The sequence below is a fragment of the Lycium ferocissimum genome, unplaced genomic scaffold (genome assembly GCF_029784015.1).
Source record: "Lycium ferocissimum isolate CSIRO_LF1 unplaced genomic scaffold, AGI_CSIRO_Lferr_CH_V1 ctg25130, whole genome shotgun sequence".
Lineage (NCBI taxonomy): Eukaryota > Viridiplantae > Streptophyta > Magnoliopsida > Solanales > Solanaceae > Lycium > Lycium ferocissimum.
This window is the reverse complement of record NW_026722080.1, coordinates 4,047-17,599: the sequence shown is the minus strand read 5'-3', so window position 1 is coordinate 17,599 and position 13,553 is coordinate 4,047. Positions and strand designations below refer to the sequence as shown.

The following is a 13,553-nucleotide window of genomic DNA, read 5'->3' as shown; positions in this document are numbered from 1 at the left end:
GGAGATGCTCAAACTGCAAGGAAACTGGCCATACGAAACCACAATGTACACAACCAGTTGACTAGTTGTCCAGACGACCTAAATTTAAGTCGTCCAGTCTTGATTACCGTCCAGACGACTAATTGTTAAGTCGTCCAGTCTTGATTAACTAAATTTAAGTCGTCCAGTCTTGATTGAACCCAAAGACCCTTCTACTATCCTTTCAAGTGTATTTTACTAAGTCGTCCAGTGTATTTTACTTTTAGACTACCTTCTACTATCCCTTCAAGTGTATTTTTTTAGACGACCTTTTACGAAGTCGTCCAGTGTATTTTATTTTTAGTCGTCCATTTTTTTACTACCTTTTTTAGTCTACCTTATTTTTTTTGAGACGACTTTTAAGTCGTCCAAACCTTCCAGACGACTTATTGGTAAGTCGTCCAAACCTACCAGACGACTTATTTGTAAGTCGTCCAGCTGGAAAACCTTCCAGACGACTTATTTGTAAGTCGTCCAAAACCTTCCGGACGACTTATTTGTTAGTCGTCCAGTGGGAAAACCTTCCCACGACGACTTAAAGTCAAATAAACCTAATCATACACAAATAAATATATACAAATCATACACAAGTTCACAAGTCATATACAATAAAATCATACACAAGTTCAAATGCACAAATACACACAAGTATACAAATACAAATACAACGACACAAATCATACACAAGTTAGAAAATCTATACAAAGACAAGTTCAAAGCCATACACAAATCTAATCATACATGCCCACGAACATACCACCATCCTCATTATCTTTCAAATGCTGATCAACAAGCTCCGTCCATATAACCACCGCCATATTATCCCTCATAGTCTTCGCATTGGACCTAGCAAAGTCTTTAGGGCTAAAGGGGACCCCAAGAGCATGACATTCAATGTACTTTAGAGCGTACACGCCACAATCACCATTGTTGGCCGTGGGTACATCTTTCAGCAGTCTCTCATATGTGTATCGCTCCAACCCGTATTTGGCCCTTCTTCGTCGGTGTCTGCGCACTCAACAAGCAGATAAGGGACCATCTCGAGAAAAGGCTCCATTATCTCATCCCATGCTTCTGGTATGGTACATGAAGGTATGCTGTCCCAGACGACTATGTGCCTCTTAGGGATCGATATCCAAATAGCAACCCAATGTTTGTTGTCCAAGTTCACTGGCGCATAGATATCATCAATGTCCTCCCCCCACTTCTTGTTTGATTGGCAAAATGAAGGCATTGATCCGTCATAAAAACTCGCCGCCCCACCAGGTAGCATTCTTCCTAAACCTTTGTGATCGAGTTAAATGCTTTGAAGAACAGATACTGGTCTCTCCAAGACTGGGAAAAGTTGTGATCCAGGAAGCACATTCGCTCGCTCCGGAAAGCTTGTGGGTTCTCCTGATACCTCTGCCTCAGCACATTAATCCAAGCATCCATATGCTGCATATAAAATAATACAAGTTAGAACCTTGTAAGTCGTCCAAACCCTGAAGGAAAAAGTCTTCCGTAGAAAACCTTCCAGACGACTTATTTGTAAGTCGTCCAGCTGGAAAACCTTCCAGACGACTTATTGGTAAGTCGTCCAGCTGGAAAACCTTCCAGACGACTTATATATTTACAAATCTATACAAAGACAAGTTACCAGACGACTTAAAGATAAGCAGAAGACTTACTACGTCTTCCAGCCATGCTTTGGGTGTCCGGAGGATGTGATACCACCAAGTTGGTGATGTACGTGGTTTGTCCTCTTGCTTAGTGAAATAATCACTGCAAACAAAAAAGCAATCAGTTTTGGTAGACTAAATCAAGCTATTATGGGTAAAGCAATCACTTACGGATCAGTTTTCAACCAATCAGCGAGCTCCTTCAACTTAGGTCTGTTTAGTGTGGGAAATGGATTATACTTTGCCACACTAAGGAGTTTCTTTCTCTCTGCCGTATAAGGAGATATCTGCGTGGGAGCAGGTTTCTTCGTTCGTTCACTCCTTGCACGCACAGAAGCAGTGGGAGCTGTTTGGTCCAATACAACCAGGCTCGGTTCTGAAACTGGAACGCTTGGATCGGTGGAAGCGAAGCTCGGTTGTTGATCGTTGGAAGCGAAGCTCGGTTGGTCAGTGGAAGTGAGAGGAACAATCTCTTTGGAGGTGACACCATCTGCTTTATCCTCCGGCAAGATCTTATATACCGAGATCGCCTCATCTGCTGTATCCTCCGGCAACAATCTCTGCAATAAAAGTTGCACACAAGTTAACCCCGGACGACTTAAATAAAAGTTGTCTGACGACTAGTTGACCCTGGACGACTTAAATAAAAGTTTTCCGGATTAACCACGGACAACTATTCCAACGACTAGTCCGGACAACTTTTATTTAAGTCGTCCGACAACCAAAGACCCTGGACGACTTAATTCTTGTTGGGAGAGGATTTGATACTAACCTCTTTGGGCAGAGGAGGAGGCTGTTTCTTTTGAGGAGAAGGCTGTTTATTTTGAGGAGGAGGCTGTTGAGGAGAAGCTGTTTCTTTTGAGGAGTAGATGTTGTTTGAGGAGCAGGCTGTTTCGTTTGAGGAGCAGGCTGTTTAGTTTGAGGAGCAGGCTGTTTCGTTTGAGGAGTAGGCTTTGCCTTTTGAGGAGTAGGCTTTGCCTTTTGAGGAGCAGGATGATTGGTTTGTTACTGGATCCTTTTGAGGAGTAGGCTTCTGGTTTCTTGGGCTTGAGGGTTAGGCTGTTTGTTACTAACCCCGGTTTCTTTGGCTTGAGGGTTAGGCTGTTTGTTACTAACCCCGGTTTCTTTGGCAAGATCCTCATTGATGACACCAACCTTCTTCTCCACAGCTTCCAATCTATCGGACATCTTCCTAATCTCCTTGATGCACTTCTTAAACCCATCTTTCATCATTTCAACTACGTCAGAGGTGTAGGAGTTGAACATATTTTCCAACTCCTCTCTGGTCACCCAACTAGCCTCTTCTCTAGCCTCTTCTCTAGCCTCTTCTCTAGCCTCTTCTCTAGCCTCTTTAGGAGCCTCTTTACGAGCTTTCTTCCGAGGTCTCTGATTGTCTTCCTCCTCCTCCTCCACCTCCACCACAACCATCTCTTTGGCTCTTTTCGATGGAGTCACAACCTTACGTTTTGTACCAGTGACTTCCCAGCAATCCATGGTCCACTTCCACGGTCTCCGATCATACATGACTTTAATGATGTTCTCCGCGGGCACGTCCTCAACCTCATCGTCCCATTTTGGCCACATTTCACTAATGTCCTTCTTCTCAACAAAGTTGATCACGCGGGACTGCAGTAAATAGAAGAAGAATCGAGTTAGATATTTGAAACAAAATACTAAATAGACGACTTAATTATAAGTCGTCTACTAAGACGTCCAACTGGACGACCTTCCGAACGACTTATTATAAGTCATCCTACTAAGTCGTCCAGCTGGACGACCTTCCGAACGACTTATTATAAGTCGTCTCTACCAAGTCGCCCAGCTGGAAGACCTTCCGGACGACTTATTATAAGTCGTCGACTTATTAGTCGTCCACTAAGTCCCAGCTGGAAGACCTTCCGACGACTTATAATAAGTCGTCTACTAAGTCGTCCAGCTGGAAGACTTTCCAGACAACTTAATTAAGTGAAGATGGAAAGGTACCTGACTACTCAAGATAGCAGCTTTCATGAATCTGCGGCCTCTGCTGCCATCGTAAGCCAGAATCGGTGGAACGGACTGTTTGGATTGTTTTCTCTGGGACTACCAATACTAGCACCCAATCCCGGAATAGCTGTGTACGCCCAGACCTGAAGAACTTGTATAAACCCATCCACGGTGTAACAGCCAGTAATCTCTTTGTTCCACAAAGAGTCCATCAGCACCTTAAACGAGACTCTCCCCCATGGATAATTCTCAAACCGTTCTAAATCCATCACTAGCCTTGCCAGAGTAGCTCGTGTAGCGGTTGAAAACTTTCTCCCTTCAATGAATCCAGTGAAGATGGAAAGGTACGCGAGCCGCTTGCGATCTTCCGGGGTCCAATCCCCGCATCTATTCAGTGCATCTATTATCTGATCAGTAGTTGGCCCAGCTTCCATATGAACTCCCATCATCCCCCAGAAAGAAACCATCTCTGGGGTAACTTCACATTCTGGTGTCTCAAGGTCCTCGATGTACTCGCAGTTTAGACCAGTGATCATTTCAAACTCTAACAGTGAAAACCTCGCAGGTTCTGGACCAACGAGACACCACATCTCGTACTTCTTCTTAATGTCCAGCTTTAAACAGAGCATGTGGTGAACCAGCCTTGAAGCCCAACCAAATCCCTGCTCCTTGAACTTGATGAAAACTCCCAATCTCGACTCCTTGAGCTCTTCAAATTCTTGCTTAGTGAGAGCTCCCTAAGAGCAGTATGCAACTTCGTGTTATCCGTATGATACGAAATGCTATTGTGGGGTTCTGGCTCTTCCCCTAATGTGTATAACCTACGGGGGAGTTCTGGAATATCCATCCTTTTTGTCTGCAAAATAATCAAAGACAACAATAGAAGTCAGAACACAAGCTAAATCAATCACGCCTTAATTGTTACTCCGGACGACTTAGTAGACGACTTATATTTAAGTCGTCTGAAAGTCTTCCAAATGACGACTTATATTTAAGTCGTCTTAAGTCTTCCAAATGGAAGACTTTCCGGTTGGAAGACTTACTTACAAGTCTTCCGGTAGAAAAATTTCAAGCGGACCTGATTAGTCGCAGAAGGAGTTGGAGTACTCGTCATTGTGGTTATAGATCTGAAAAAATAAACGTGAAACGGTGAGAATGAGTAAATTGATAGAGACAACGTTTTATGTTCATCTTTTCCTCGAGATTGATGACTTACCGGCGTTAGGGTTTACAGAGAAACGGCGCTACGGTTTACAGAGAAGAAGCGGCGGCGCTAGGGTTTAGAAGAAGCGGCGGTGCTAGCTAGTGTTTAGAGGAAGCGGCGGTGAGAACGTTGGTGAGCACGGTGGCGAGGGCGACGGTTTGTTCGGAAATAGTGGAAGCGGGGGCGCTAGGGTTTAGAGGAATCGGCGGCGCTAGGGTTAGAAGAAGCTGCGGCGACAACGGTGAGAATGAAGTGAGATAGATAGCCGACGTTGAGAACGATGGTTTGTTCGGAAATAGTGGGAATTCGAATCGCCTTTGATATCGCCGGTGAGAGAGAACTGTTAGGGTTTCTGAATTTCGAGGAAAATGAAACAAAAAAAAAAATTCACCTTATATATTGGGTAAATAATCCGGTTAGCTTTAAAAGTACATTGGTAAACTTTAAGGTTTGGTCCGGTTTAGACGACTTATTCTGGCTGATAATGTACATCAGACGACCTAATATTTAGTCGTCTGTGCACAGAAGACTAAATATTAAGTCGTCCAATACCCTAAAATGAACCCCTAAACTAAAATGACTAAATTAACTTACTAACCACGTTATAAAATCAAATTATACTTCAATAGTGTTTACTATACACAGAAATGAACACGCTTAGGTAATTTTAAAAATTTTCAAAAACGGTTTTAATGCTTTCCAAAATCTAACCCTAAGAACACATACAATACTACAACATATGTTGATGAAACATAAACTAAAGAATATCATGACTCACTACTTTCACTCATCTGGGCTGAAAACAATTGAAATTTGTTATATATTAATTTATATCTCTTAAGACATATGTTAATTACATAATTCCAATTTTTCACTTATCAAAATATTTTTTACAAAATTTTTAAATTATGTTTAAGAATAACTGTCCAGACGACTTTAAGTTAAGTCGTCTGGACGACTTATTTTCAAGTCGTCTGTCTAAACAGACGACTTGCGAGGGGTAGAAACGTAAAAAAAAATCCGTTTTTTTGTTTGTTCACAAGGAGATAGTTGTAATTTCAATAGCCTTTTAAGTTACTTATTATTATTAATTTTATGATATTTTTTTTTGAAAATTGAACTCTTGAAATTTTTATATTTGACTAAACTAAATAAGGTAATAATACTGTTTTTAAAAATTGTTTTATATAATATACTATTTATATTTCAGTTTGTGTTTTTATTTTCACCATAAAGAATTGTAAATATAGTGACAGAATTGTAAATAAAAAGAAATATAGAAAGAAGGTTGTTTAATTTATTATAAAAACAATGGCTAAATGTTTAAATAAAAAGAAGTATTAAATATGTTATTCATGTTTCTAAACAATTCTCATTTGTTATTAATTTATTGAAATGATTATTGAATTTGGTTTAGCATCTGATTCTTTTATACAAATATTTTTTTCTTTTTTTTAGAAATAAAAATACAAGGTCTTCCCTAAAATTTCAATAAAACACTAAAAATCAGGGAGAAGTAATATACATACATTGACTTAGTATCTTCAAAAATTTTGACTTTTGTTTTAAATTAAATTCATAAAGCCTTTTATTTTAATCTCTTGTTGTGATAATCTCAACTCCCATAGTTGAACCGCATAAATCTATATTAAGACAATCATTTTAGTCATCCATACAATTATTTTGTCCCATTACTGTTCATATCAAGACTTACTCTTACAGGCCTCACTTGCTTTAATGGTTTCGGTGGGAAATGTTGTTTTACGGTTTTTTTGGAAATTTGTTTTCGCGTTTTTGGCATAAAATGTATTTTGTTGGGAAACATGTTTTTTGTGGTTTTGGTGAAAAATACAGGTTTTAGGTTTTGGCAAAAACGCATTTCTGCCAGAAAATGCTATTTTCGGTTTTGGCGAAAATGTGTTTTTATGGGAAAAGGTGTTTTTGCGGTTTTGACGGGAAAACCTGTTTTTGTGGGAAATTCGTTTCTGCGATTTTGGTGGGAATAGACATTTTCAGTTTTGTGGGAAAACGAGATTTTTTTTTATTTTGGCGCAAAAATGCGATTACTTTTTTGCTTTTGGTGGGAAAAATATTTTTCAGTTTTGGCAGGAAAACACTTTTGGTTTTTGGCCGAAAACGATATATTTCGGGTATGACAGAAAACCGAGATATTTTTGTTTCTAAGGAAAACAAGATTTTACAGTTTTGGTGGAAAAACGTGTTTTCCGGTTTTGGCGAAAATGCCTTTTTGCGGTTTTGGCGGAAAATGTTTTTTTTTTTTGCAAGAAAATGCATTTTTGTGGTTTTGTTATTATTTTTTGAGTGACGAAATGATATTAGATTTAAGTTTGTAATTTGTTAATCATATCAGAGGTATAATAGACATTTTACCATTTTGACAAAACCATCTCCATCGAGATGGTTCAATTTGGATCAGCCAGTTGATATTCAAAGTTTAGCCAAAATTTCAAAAACTTATCCAGATGAATCCTCTAAATGATTACCTCTTTTATGTCTAAAAACAAACAAAACTCTCATCTCCATCTTAATGAATCATCTGGATGGTGAAACAAACTGCCCCTTATATGATTTTTTAAATAAGTTAGTGTATGGAAGAAGAGGAAAGTCGGAGGCTGGGAGCTGACCATGTATCACATCACCACCGTCACTGTTCTTCACTAACGGAGAGCCAGACTATCACACCGCAGTTGTCACACATCACCGTAATAGGAATCATGCTATCGGAAGCCATTTGTGATTCTCTCGTTGGTGATATACAATGATTCGAGAAGTTTTGACGTGGAGAGAAGACGTATACGAACCAGCTGAGCCGTCGCTTTGTCACTGCCACCAGCATGCACCACCAGCTGAGTTTCTACAAACTCTTCTTTTCAACTCGTTGCGTTTTGTCGGTGGATCCATGTGTTCAACATGTCTCTGTCTTCACCGAAAGTAACATTGTTATCTCTCTATTTACTCACCGAAGGTGATCTCACTCAAATTACCCTAAGGAGTGAATTACTCTCTCAAATAAGTGGATCAGTTGATGAGATAATCTTTTCTTTTCTGAAGGAGATCAGATAATCCTTCTGTGCTTAGCACAAACAGAAAAGGAGAAAGTGGTGTAAGTTAAAAAATACATTGGAGTTGATCTTAAACCACATTCTGATACAAACATACAATGGACTTGATCACTTATTAAAACATAATAACTTAGAAAATATCATCACCCATTTGATCCATTTGAGGTTGTAGGCTAAGGCTAACAATAAACACATACCAAAATTTCATTCAACCCTACCATAAGCCTTCATGTTCCTACACACTATGTCTTTGAATTTTTTAGAACAACAATAGTTAAGCATCTTTTTTTTCTTTTCCATATTTCTTTCGTTTAATTTATTTTATCATTATAATTTTGAAAGACTTTTTTCATATCTTCAATGTTGATATTCTTATTTATACATGTTTCTTGATTACTTAATTGATTATAAGATGAATTTATTACACACATCAACATAATAACTATTGATATCAAGTAGTAGTTGTACTGACGAAGAATTTCCATATACACTTTCATGGCCTGTGGATTTAGACACCTGAGCATTTGGATCCATCATCGAAATGGTAGCAATAGCAATCTTTTTGTCGTCTTTGGAAGTATTAGACAACTTCCATTGGTTATATATTCATGTTTGCGAGACGTTTTACCAACGCATCACCATTTTTCTTTGTACAAGTGTCATGTGAGGCCAATTTGCTTCGTGTTTTCTTACAATAATGATTCGATGTTTGAGCATGTCCATTTTCTATTCCTGATGAAATAAAATTAAAAAGTAGTTAAAGCATAATTAAGTAGTAAAATTTAGGTTTACTGATAGTGATTAGGTCTCAATAAAAAAAAGATTATACAAATATTTTCGTATAATTAGGTTTGATATTATTTTATAATATAGATGTTTGATAATAATTTTTTATTTGTACATAATATTATATTAAAAATTTTATAACTTGATGCAATTTGATGTAATTGTACTATTCATATATTAACTTGTTGTTTTTTTGTTTTTATTTTAAAATGAACAACATACTAAAAATTTAATTTTTGGCATTAGTTTTCTATGAATTATTATTAATTTTATGATATTTTGTTTTCTTGAAAATTGAACTCTAAAATTTTTATATTTGACTAAACTAAATAAGGATAATACTATATATAAATATTTTTTATATAATATATATACTATATATTTCAGTTTGTGTTTTTATTTTGACCACACAAAAAACAACCATAATTTTGTTATAGCCTCTAATAACATAATAACAATTTAACTAAAATGATTAACGGTCAAGATATAAATATTATCTGGTTAGATATATATTTGAAATTGATAATTAATTATTTTAAATACTGCGGTAGAATCTGTAAAACAAAGTTATAAAAATAAGTACTTAATTTATTATTATAAAATATATAAAAATATATTTATAATAAACCTTTTTAATATGCAAAATTCATATACACATATATTTTGTAATAAAACAATAAAATGAAGTATAAATATATATAAATAAATGGATGTAAATATGGTCGCTTTCACTTAAAATGGACAACTCTTTTATTCAAAGGTTGCAGTTAATTCAAATTCAATTATTAATAGTATAGATTAATCTTAAATGCATGTGACATGAGTCTGTTAAAAATTATAAGTATATTAAAATATTTATTTAGTAACTTATTCTTGGAAATGTTGTGATTAAGCGAAAATATCTATAAATAAATAAAATATAAATATGTAAATAAAAATAAGTATCAAAAGGTACTTTAGTTTTATATATAAATAAATGGTAGATAATATAATATTTTAATCTTCTAGTTTTTGTTAATAACATAAGTCCGTATCACTTATTTTTTAATTATAATGGACTTCTAATTTTTGATAACATAAGTCTATGTTTCCAAACAATATTATATTCTTTTATACTACTATTCATATTTTCAAACAATTTCTAAATGTACTTCAATTTTCATGTAATATGATATAAATTTTGGTTTGAGATGGATAAACTTGGAAAATTACTGAAATAAATACACAATAAACTAACAATCAAACACAAACATAATAATTGCAGCTTTACATAAAATGTTTGTTTAGGATGCGGCTTACCTGTTGAAACCAACAAAAATAGCATCACAATAACAGGCAAACATAATACATTTGAACTGATGGCCATTTGTTTCTTTTTATTTTCTTGTTATTTTCGTGTTTTAAATTAGCATGGAATGATTATTGAATTTGGTTTAGCATCTGATTCTTTTATACAAATATTTTTTTTTCTTTTTTTAGAAATAAAATACAAGGTCTTCTAAAATTTCAATAAAACACTAAAAACTAGGAGAATATATATACATACATTGACTTAGTATCTTTTTCAAAAATTTTGACTTTTTGTTTTAAATTAAATTCATAAAGCCTTTTATTTAATCTCTTGTTGTGATAATCTCAACTCTTACTGTTGAACCGCATAAATCTATTAGGACAATCGATTTTAGTCATCCATACAATTATTTTGTCCCATTACTGTTCATATCAAGACTTACCTTACAGCCCTCACTTGCTTTAATGGTTTTCGGTGGGAAATGTTGTTTTACGGTTTTGCGGAAATTTGTTTTTACGTTTTTGGCATAAAATGTATTTTTGTTGGGAAAACATGTTTTTTATGGTTTTGGCGAAAAAACGGGTTTTGCGGTTTTTGGTAAAACGTTTTTGCCAGAAAACGCTATTTTCGGTTTTGGCGAAAATGTGTTTTTATGGGAAAACGTGTTTTTGTGGTTTTGGAGGAAAAACTGTTTTTGTGGGAAATTCGTTTCTGCGATTTTGGTGGGAATAGACATTTTCAGTTTTGGTGGGAAAACGAGATTTTTTTTTGGGTTTAAGGCGCAAAAATGCGATTATCGGTTTTGGTGGAAAACAATACTTTTGTTTGGTGGGAAAAATATTTTTCAGTTTTGGCAGGAAAAAACTTTTTCGGTTTTTGGCCAAAAACGATATATTTCGTGTTTGCAGGAAAACCGAGATATTTTGGTTTTTGGCGGAAAACAAGATTTTACAGTTTTGTGGAAAAACGTGTTTTCGGTTTTTGGCCAAAATGCCTTTTTGCGGTTTTGGCAGAAAATGTTTCTTTTTTTTTTGCAAGAAAATGCATTTTTGTGGTTTAGTTATTATTTTTTGAGTTACAAAATGATATTAGATTTAAGTTTGTAATTTGTTAATTATATCGGTAGGTATAATAAACATTTTACCATTTTGACAAAACCATCTCCATCGAGATGGTTCAATTTGGATCAGCCAGTTGATATTCAAAATTTAGCCAAAATTTCAAAAACTTATCCAGATGAATCCTCTAAATCTCTTTTATGTCTAAACAAACAAAACTCTCATCTCCATCTTAATGAATCATCTGGATGGTGAAACAAACTGCCCCTTATATGATTTTTTAAATAAGTTAGTGTATGGAAGAAGAGGAAAGTCGGAGGCTGGGAGCTGACCATGTATCACATCACCACCGTCACTGTTCTTCACTAACGGAGCATTGTGACTATCATCACCGGAGTTGTCACACATCACCGTAATAGGAATCATGCTATCGGAAGCCATATGTGATACTCTCGTTGGTGATATACAATGAATTCGAGAAGTTTTGACGTGGAGAGAAGACGTATATGAACCAGCTGAGCCGTCGCCTTTGTCACTGCCACCAGCATGCACCACCAGCTGAGTTTCTACAAACTCTTCTTTTCAACTCGTTGCGTCTTGTCGGTGGATCCATGTTCAACATGTATCTGTCTTCACCGAAAGTAACATTGTTATCTCTCTATTTACTCACCGAAGGTGATCTCACTCAAATTACCAAGGGAGTGAATTACTCTCTCAAATAAGTGGATCAGTTGATGAGATAATCTTTTCTTTTCTGAAGGAGATCAGATAATCCTTCTGTGCTTAACACAAACAGAAAAGGAGAAAGTGGGTGTAACTTAGAAAATACATTGGAGTTGATCTTAAACCACATTCTGATACAAACATACAATGGACTTGTTCACTTATTAAAACATAATAACTTAGAAAATATACTTCATCACCCATTTGATCCATTTGAGGTTGTAGGCTAAGGCTAACAGTAAACACATACCAAAATTTCATTCAACTCTACCATAAGCCTTCGGCATGTTCCTACACATGTCTTTGAATTTTTAGAACAACAATAGTTAAGAAATTTATCTTTCTTTCTTTTTCCATATTTCTTTCGTTTAATTTATTTTATCATTATAATTTTGAAAGACTTTTTCTCATATCTTCAATTTTGATATTCTTATTTATACATGTTTCTTGATTACTTAATTGATTATAAGATGAATTTATTACACACATCAACATAATAACTATTGATATCAAGTAGTAGTTGTAATGAAGAAGAATTTCCATACACTTTCATGGCCTGTGGATTTAGACACCTGAGCATTTGGATCCATCATCGAAATGGTAGCAATAGCAATCTTTTTTTGTCGTCTTTGGAAGTATTAGACAACTTCCATTGAGATATATATTCATGTTTGCAAGACGTTTTGCACAACGCATCACCATTTTTCTTTGTACAAGTGTCATGTGAGGCCAATTTGCTTCGTGTTTTCTTACAATAATGATTCGATGTTTGAGCATGTCCATTTTCTATTCCTGATAAAATAAAATTAAAAGTAGTTAAAGCATAATTAAGTAGTAAAATTTAGGTTTACTGATAGTGATTAGGTCTCAATAAAAAAAAGATTATACAAATATTTTCGTATAATTAGGTTTGATTAAATAAATAAAAAATTTGGACGTGCAAGTAACATTTGAGTGGTTTACAAATTGTCTTGTTTTTTACATATCTGAAAAAAAATTTAATGTTCTTATGGAATATGTTAAGAAATTATTGAAAAATTTTCATACGAAGTCTAACCTAAACTCAAATAACAACGTAATGTTTTCACTTTTATGTGTTTGTACTTTAAAATTAACTATAATTTGATCCATTCCACGTGGATTTTTTTATTTAACTTTTGTTTTATGTAAAATCATAACCATTGATTTTATAAAATACCCATGTATATTTTTATGTTTTGTAATTTACATATAGAGTAGAATATATTATTTTATAATATAGATGTTTTATAATACTTTTTATTTGTACATAATATTATATCTAAAATGTTATCAATTGATGCAATTTGATGTAATTGTACTATTTATATATTAACTTGTTTTTTTTTATTAATTTTATGTTTTTTTCTTAGAGTTAAAAATGACACTAAATAAGGAAATACCATATAATTTTAATAATATATATTGCATTAGTTTTCGATGAATTATTATTGTTTTATGATATTTCTTATTCTTGAAAATTGTACTTTCAAAATATGTATAATTTGACTAAACTAAATAAGGAAATACTATATATAATATAAGCAAATAATTTTATATAATATATATACTATATATTTTTTAAACAGTTTGTATTTATTATTTTGATAAAAAAAACACAACCATAATATTTGTTATAGCCTCTAATATGTTTTTGATAATAAAAATTTAACTAAATAAGATTATGGTTTGACGGTCAAGATATGAATATCTATCTGGTTAGAT

The 13,553-nt window shown here is 34.4% G+C and overlaps 2 pseudogenes; both read right to left on the bottom strand.

Moving 5' to 3' along the window:
* Positions 1–749: 749 nt before the first annotated feature.
* On the bottom strand, positions 750–4,512 carry LOC132043468 (uncharacterized; annotated as a pseudogene).
* Positions 4,513–12,374: 7,862 nt separating this feature from the next.
* On the bottom strand, positions 12,375–12,602 carry LOC132043467 (putative defensin-like protein 39; annotated as a pseudogene).
* Between the last annotated feature and the right edge of the window lie 951 nt (positions 12,603–13,553).